The following is an 8,040-nucleotide window of genomic DNA, read 5'->3' on the forward strand; positions in this document are numbered from 1 at the left end:
GTTTCTGCTAAATTTGTTTTCGAGTTGTCGAAATTGGGCCACAGCCATCGGTTTTGAGGCTCCTAACTTTTCTTCAAATTCTGGCTTAAAAGGTATGCTCACGATGTAACGACCTTCATCGTTGCGTTTTGTTGTGTTTTGATAATGATGAAGGCAATCGAGATCCTCTTGAGACATATTTGATGTTTCTGATATATCTTCTACTGACCAAAATTTGTGTATGTCATCAATGTTGTTGCAAACAACGTGGCATCTCTGTGGCTGTACATTACCGCTAAAAATCCAACCTAATAGCGTGGCTTGTGCTAATGGATGGCTTTTTTCGCGTCTGATGATACCTTCTTGCATGATATCTGCATAAACGACTGCTCCGAATATTATGTCTATCTGACGACTGATGTTAAAGTCTGGGTCAGCTAGATGAATTTCTTCTAAGAAATCCCATGTTGGTTTCTTGAATGATTCGTTGGGCAAATTATTTGCAACTTTATGCATAATGTAAACATCTGCATTAAAGGTGTAGTCATTGTGTAGTGAAGCGCATGTTATGTTCAAGACGCCTCTGCAATTGTTTTCTTGTTGGCAGACGCCAAAGATGACTCCTTTGTATTGTTCACGTGGTAATCCCAAAATTTGTACTGCTCTCTCAGAAATAAGGTTTGGCTGAGCTCCCGGATCAATTAGAGCTCTTAAAACCACCATGGTATTTTCCTTTGTCATGACCTTGACTAGTGCTGTTCCTAAGAGTGTTTCTGGACATTCTTCTTGAGACACGTGGTTGCTGTTGCCTATGTAAGGTTTTTTGCTTTCGGCGGTACTTGCTTTGTGACCCGATGTACTTGGACTCGGGTTTCCGTAGGCATCGTGAAGTAATGTGTTATGATTTCCATTACAAACGCGGCATCTTTTGTACGAATGACACTCTTTGTCTTTATGATCGAATAAACAATTTTTACATAAATTGTGTTTCGCAATGACTTCCCGTTTGTTGTTTGCTTGTAATCCGAGAAATGCCTTGCAAGCGAATAACTTGTGGTCATTCTGACAATGTGGACATTTATAATATTCATTTACATTGTTTGATGTCTTTTTAAATGAGTTATATTGATATGAATTGGAGTTGTTGTTTTGATTTGTGTTATATGCTTTATAATAATGATACTTCTTGTTACTTGTTGAAGGTTCATTTTGCTGTTGATGCTGCTGATATGATTTAGGCTGGTCAGATCTGCGACGAGATGACTCCAATGATGTGAATTTGTTTTCTAAGAAGTCTAAAAAGTCGCTCAGCGTAGGTAATTCACGCGGCGTTTTCAGTGACTCTACGTAATCATTGTGCGTTTCCACGTCCAATTTTTGCGAAAGGAGGTGGACTATGATAGGGTCCCACGTTGATATGTCTACTCCAAGGTTTTTGATGGCGTGTAGACATTCATTAGTAGTGTCGTGGATTTTCTTGATTGATGCTGCTGAATGCTGTTGTGTGTTGGGGAGGCTTAGCAAAACGTTGAGATGAGATGAAAAAATCATCTTCTTATTGTTATATCTATGATTTAAAATATCCCAACATGTTTGATAGTTGTCTGAACTGATAAGTAAATGCTGAATTAGTTTTTCTGCTTCCCCTTTTACTTTGCTTTTCAGAAATTGCATTTTCTGGGCGTTCGGAATCGATGGATTAGCATGGATTGTTTCAGTAAATAAGTCCTTGAACGAGGTCCAGTGTTGATAGCTGCCACTGAAGACAGGAATTTCCATCTTAGGTGTTGACTTTTCTCTGTGTGAGACCGACCACATTTTGGTGTTTATTTCTTTCTTCATTTTGTTAAACTGCATCTCGTAAGTGTTGTAGTTCATCTCATATGTTAGATTTCTTGATTCTAAAATGCTGTCAATTTCCCAGTGAAGGGTATCTATGGCGGTCCACCGTGCTTGAAGAGTCTTGAGAGCATCCTCAAATTCCCATTTTTCATTGAGATGCTCTAAGGTAGTGTTAGATACAGTTCTGACGAATGCTCTAAAGTTGCTGGCTTGCTTACGTAACATCTCATCTGTTTTGCTGAGAGATCCACGCGATGCTGTATCGGTTGGTTCTGGATTGATGGGGGCGAAGTCATTAACGCGAGCAGTTCCCGCCGGGTTCATAATTGGTACCTGTGGTTGCTCTACCGGCGGCGGCCGGAGCGGATCCGCTCTATCACGACGACTTGGTTGGGGTGATATTCCCCTTTTTGATGTTGTTGCTTCTGATAATATATCTGCTGACTTACGTTCTGCCTTCAAGAAGGTGCTAACGTACTGCCTGGTGGTTTGATAAAATTGCTCCGTGACTCCATATTGATCTTCCGAGAAGTAAGGATGCTCAATGTCTTTGTCTTCACAAAGTTTCTTATGGTTTGCTAGAAATTCGGCCCAATACTGGTCAAGAATTTGTAACCTTCTTGGGATCCTCTCCGGCGTCTTGCGGTCCGGTCCGTCCTTTTTAAAGTTTTCAAGAAACTTTTTCATAGCATCCATAAGCTGTGATTGGGTATCCAACAATTCCTGTATAGACCCCATTTTGCTAAAATATGCTTACTGCTTTGCTATGCTATGCTGTTGATTTTATGCTGTTCTGATGAAGGGCTGTAAAGCTCTGCTGTTGTTGTCCTGTGATGCAGCTGCTAGTGCCGCTATGCTGGTCAAACAGTGTTCCCGCCGTATCTCCGGTGTAGTGTAGACGCCTTCTCAATCTGACTGGTGGGACCCGCTTGTGGGAGGCCAGTCAAACCGATTCGATACTACACTTTAGACACTCGAAAAACACTAAACTACTCGAAGGACCAAATTGATGTATGGGCTGCTAGTGTCACATACATCAATTATATTTTGTTGGTTGCTTGACATAATGATAACTCACAATATTGCCGAAAATAAACACTTTATTGATAGGAAAATACTATCTATAAAAGCGCGATATTATGAATGATAGTGCTAATGAGGACACGCGTGATAGGTTCTAATGTTGAACGTGTACTGACTCGTATTTTATTGCTTTACGCAATTGTAAGTAATTTCGCTGAGATGGCAATGTGCGGTATGTAGACCGTACAAGAATCAATCATTTAAAAGTCGAATTTTCCAAAATTTTCACTTATTATTGAATTGTCATGGAAAAAGCTTTCGTAGTGAAATCAAATCAAATTTTTTGGGGTAATTTGGCAACTACGAAAGAAATGAAAAGAACTACAAATAACTACAAACGATTCTGAACAAGAATCAATCATGACATTGTCGAATTTCCCAAAATTTTCACTTATTATTGTATTGTCATGGAAAAAGCTTTCGTAGTGAAATCAAATCAATTTTTTTGGGGTCATTTGGCAACTACGAAAGAAATGAAAAGAACTACAAATAATTACAAACGATTCTGAACAAGAATCAATCATTTAAAAGTCGAATTTTCCAAAATTTTCACTTATTATTGAATTGTCATGGAAAAAGCTTTCGTAGTGAAATCAAATCAAATTTTATGGGGTAATTTGGCAACTACGAAAGAAATGAAAAGAACTACAAATAACTACAAACGATTCTGAACAAGAATCAATCATTAAAGTGTCGAATTTTCCAAAATTTTCTCGTTTTATTCAATTGTCATGGAAAAAGCTCTCATAGTGAAATCAAATAATTTTTTTTTGGGTTATCACGCAACTACGAAAGAAATGAAAAGAACTACAAATAACTACAAACGATTCTGAACAAGAATCAATCAAGGAAGTGTAGGATTGATCAAGTTTCTTGTTCTCTAAGTCCATTCCTTGGGGGCTGTCCATAAATTACGTCATCGATTTTTGACGATTTTGGACCCCCCCCCTATAATCATCCAAAAATCATGCATCAAATGACCCCATTTCCTCCTACTTCATGCTACCGTCATCCGATGTCCAGACCCCCCCCCCCCCCTAATTTGAAATGACGTAATTTATGAATAGCCCCTTGTAAAAGACATCAACGCGCTCTCGTAATGAAATTATTTTTTCTCTCGTTATTAGGCTTGTATTGAGAAAAAGTAAAGAACTACAATCAAATACAAACGATTCTGTACCAGACTCAATTATGAAAATGTCGAATTTTCCAAGATTTTCAAATTTTTTTTTTATGAGAGAGCTTTGGCACTTAAATATTATTTATTATTTTGGGGTAGTTTGGCAATTACAAACGAAAAGAAAAGAACTACAAATAACTACAAACGATTCTGAACAAAAAGTGTCGAATTTTCAAAAATATTCACTTATTATTGAAATGTCATGGAAAAAGCTCTCGTAGTGAAATGAAATCAAATTTTTTGGGGTTATTTGGCAACTACGAAAGAAATGAAAAGAACTACAAATAACTACAAACGATTCTGAACAAGAATCAATCATTAAAGTGTCGAATTTACCAAAATTTTCACTTATTATTGAATTGTCATGGAAAAAGCTCTCGTAGTGAAATCAAATCAATTTTTTGGGGTTATCTGGAAACTACAAACGAAAACAAAAGAACTACAAATAACTACAAACGATTCTGAACAAGAATCAATCATGACATTGTCGAATTTTCCAAAATTTTCACTTATTATTGAATTGTCATGGAAAAAGCTCTCGTAGTGAAATCAAATCAATTTTTTTGGGGTTATTTGATAGCTACGAAAGAAATGAAAAGAACTACAAATAACTACAAACGATTCTGAACAATAATCAAACATTAAAGTGTTGAATTTTCCAAATTTATCACTTATTATTGAATTGTCATGGAAAAAGCTTTCGTAGTGAAATCAAATCAAATTTTTTGGGGTAATTTGGCAGTTACGAAAGAAATGAAAAGAACTACAAATAACTACAAACGATTCTGAACAAGAATCAATCATTAAAGTGTCGAATTTTCCAAAACTTTCTCGTTTTATTCAATTGTCATGGAAAAAGCTCTCATAGTGAAATCAAATAATTTTTTTTGGGGTTATCACGCAACTACGAAAGAAATGAAAAGAACTACAAATAACTACAAACGATTCTGAACAAGAATCAATCAAGGAAGTGTAGGATTTATCCAGTTTTTTTTTCTCTAAGTCCATTCCTTGTAAAAGACATCAACGCGCTCTCGTAATCAAATTATTTTTTCTCTCGTTATTAGGCTTGTATTAAGAAAAAGTAAAGAACTACAATCAAATACAAACGATTCTGTACCAGACTCAATTATGAAAATGTCGAATTTTCCAAGATTTTCACTTTTTTTTTTATGAGAGAGCTTTGGCACTTAAATATTATTTATTATTTTGGGGTAGTTTGGCAATTACAAACGAAAAGAAAAGAACTACAAATAACTACAAACGATTCTGAACAAGAATCAATCATTAAAGTGTCGAATTTTCCAAAATATTCACTTATTATTGAAATGTCATGGAAAAAACTCTCGTAGTGAAATCAAATCAATTTTTTGGGGTTATCTGGAAACTACAAACGAAAACAAAAGAACTACAAATAACTACAAACGATTCTGAACAAGAATCAATCATGACATTGTCGAATTTCCCAAAATTTTCACTTATTATTGTATTGTCATGGAAAAAGCTTTCGTAGTGAAATCAAATCAAATTTTTTGGGGTCATTTGGCAACTACGAAAGAAATTAAAAGAACTACAAATAACTACAAACGATTCTGAACAAGAATCAATCATTTAAAAGTCGAATTTTCCAAAATTTTCACTTATTATTGTATTGTCATGGAAAAAGCTTTCGTAGTGAAATCAAATCAATTTTTTTGGGGTCATTTGGCAACTACGAAAGAAATGAAAAGAACTTCAAATAACTACAAACGATTCTGAACAAGAATCAATCATTTAAAAGTCGAATTTTCCAAAATTTTCACTTATTATTGAATTGTCATGAAAAAAGCTTTCGTAGTGAAATCAAATCAAATTTTTTGGGGTAATTTGGCAACTACGAAAGAAATGAAAAGAACTACAAATAACTACAAACGATTCTGAACAAGAATCAATCATTAAAGTGTCGAATTTTCCAAAATTTTCTCGTTTTATTCAATTGTCATGGAAAAAGCTCTCATAGTGAAATCAAATATTTTTTTTTTGAGTTATCACGCAACTACGAAAGAAATGAAAAGAACTACAAATAACTACAAACGATTCTGAACAAGAATCAATCAAGGAAGTGTAGGATTGATCAAGTTTTTTGTTCTCTAAGTCCATTCCTTGTAAAAGACATCAACGCGCTCTCGTAATGAAATTATTTTTTCTCTCGTTATTAGGCTTGTATTGAGAAAAAGTAAAGAACTACAATCAAATACAAACGATTCTGTACCAGACTCAATTATGAAAATGTCGAATTTTCCAAGATTTTCAAATTTTTTTTTTATGAGAGAGCTTTGGCACTTAAATATCATTTATTATTTTGGGGTAGTTTGGCAATTACAAACGAAAAGAAAAGAACTACAAATAACTACAAACGATTCTGAACAAGAATCAATCATTAAAGTGTCGAATTTTCCAAAATATTCACTTATTATTGAAATGTCATGGAAAAAGCTTTCGTAGTGAAATCAAATCATTTGTTTGGGGTTATTTGGCAGCTACGAAAGAAATGAAAAGAACTACAAATAACTACAAACGATTCTGAGCAATTATCAATCAAGTAAGTGAAGGATTGATTAAGTTTTTATTTCATTTAGTCCATTTCTTGTAAAAGGCATCAACGCGCTCTCTTAGTGAAATAAATTTTTCTTCCGTTGTAAGGCTTTTCTTAATGAAAAGGAAAGAACTACAATCAACTACAAACGATTCTGTACCAGAATCGATCATAAAAGTAAAGTGTTGCCAAGACTAGGCGCGTAAATCTTTTATACTAAAAAGTTATCAGATCCCGTAGTAAGTACCAAAGCTTTTACTCTGTAAGTCCTAACTTTATAAGCTCTAACTGTATAAAGCCAACATCTTGGTCAAACAGTAGTACTACGGCTTGGTCGTTACTTGACATGAACGCGCTCTCGTCTTTAATTTCATGAAAAAGCTCTTTATCGGGAAAAGACATCGACGGGCTCTTAAGGCGTTTTTATTTTTTTTTATTTTTTGGGGTTTTTTGGCTACTACAAATGAAAATAAAGGAACTACAATCAACTACAAACGATTCTAAGCCAGTATCAACAATAAAAGTATAAGATTTCAAAAGTGGGGTGCTGGGATTTTTTTCACCCCCATAACTTTTTTTTGGGACAACTACAAATAAAATCCTTTTAACTACAATTAACTACAAACAAAATACTATAAGAAAAAAAATATAAATAAAAAATTGGTCAAGGTCGGGTGCCAAGTTCACAGAGGTGCAGCGGAGTGGTGTTTTGACTATTAGATAAACCTACAGAGCAATAGTTACTTTCCTTTCCACCCGCCGTTATGTTTGTCCCCGCTCTCCCCTACATTTCACTTGAAAAAGCATGCAAAATTTTCTTATTAGCTAGGTACTACAACTAAATATATACAGATTGAAGCTAAGCTAACGTAAGTAAGTTATATAATAATAACATCATCGGAATACACATATGATTTCAATTAAATTGTCATTGAATTAATTTTGCGCCTTATAGAAAGCCCTATTGAATAGAGTAGTACCTAAATAACGTTTTTCATCTGACGACTTCTGTATTTATTCGGTTTATTTAGTACGCGTATCTAATGAATTCGATTTTAGTTAATTTACATGTAAATACGTCACATGTGACATGAACAGACAAGGAGAGTAAGATAAAATATATTGTTTCTCTTCCTTCTTTCAATGGAACTTTTTTAGAGTTTCTCTTCCTCAAAGGAGGCTAGTGGTTAACACGAAACTCAAAATACTCTCATTTGCATCTTTAAAAAAACAGGATGGGTCACTGACCTGTCCCAGTAAACTGAGGTAGTGTGCGTGAAGTGTGCTTGTGTGTGAAATGGGGTAATTTGACAGAATCTGAAAATTTTCCTCGGGCATACCTCGCCTTAATTCTGTTTCTTCGATTATTCATTTCAAAGAA

Source organism: Cydia splendana, chromosome 1 (genome assembly GCF_910591565.1).
Source record: "Cydia splendana chromosome 1, ilCydSple1.2, whole genome shotgun sequence".
Classification (NCBI taxonomy): domain Eukaryota; kingdom Metazoa; phylum Arthropoda; class Insecta; order Lepidoptera; family Tortricidae; genus Cydia; species Cydia splendana.